Below are 697 nucleotides of genomic sequence, written 5' to 3' on the forward strand. Positions count from 1 at the left end.
AAATGGAGCTCGAGTTTGGAAACGACTTTCCCAATAAATATAGTCATGTGGTAGAATGCTGTGACTATTTTGCGTGGCTCTTTGGTCAGGATTGTGGTAAAAAAAGTGTAAATATTGATTTGTGGGCGATAAAAGAAGGCTTTTAGACAGTGAATGGCGCGATATGCACGTGAATGTGTAGGCACACATGAGGAGCAATGTGGTGTGTATTGATGAGACACATTGATGATGAAGTTGTAGTGTTGTGTGTGTGAGTGGGTGTAGTTGGTACATAGTCAGTGAAGCCCGTCTAGCTCAGTCGGTAGAGCGCAAGGCTCTTAACCTTGTGGTCGTGGGTTCGAGCCCCACGGTGGGCGATCATTACTTTTTTCCTTTCCATTATGTTCACCTTATCACTCCCAATGCCAAGCTCCATCTTTTCACTTCTTATTACACCATTCTTTTAGTCCTCCTTTTTCTCATTTTTGTTCGGCCATATCTTCACCAAAAAGCCGAACAAGACCACTCGAAATGGCGCATTCTCACCTCCAAACTGTCCTTTCATTTTTTGTCCGGCCATATCTTCACCAAAAAGCCGAACAAGACCACTCGAAATGGCGCATTCTCACCTCCAAACTGTCCTCTATCGATATGCCAAGTTTCAGCTAGATTTTTTTTCGGACCGATGTCGGCCGCTTTGCTCTCTCGGCGCGGTGGG

General features: G+C 45.1%; 1 non-coding gene across 1 annotated transcript; it reads left to right on the forward strand.

The window, feature by feature from the left end:
• The first annotated feature begins 283 nt into the window (after nt 1-283).
• Nucleotides 284-356, forward strand: SPRG_30074. The gene has a single exon. It is a non-coding gene; the product is annotated as a tRNA-Lys (tRNA).
• The last annotated feature ends 341 nt before the right edge of the window (nt 357-697 follow it).

The sequence above is a fragment of the Saprolegnia parasitica genome (assembly GCF_000151545.1).
Source record: "Saprolegnia parasitica CBS 223.65 unplaced genomic scaffold supercont2.19, whole genome shotgun sequence".
In the NCBI taxonomy this organism is placed as follows: Eukaryota; Oomycota; class Saprolegniomycetes; order Saprolegniales; family Saprolegniaceae; genus Saprolegnia; species Saprolegnia parasitica.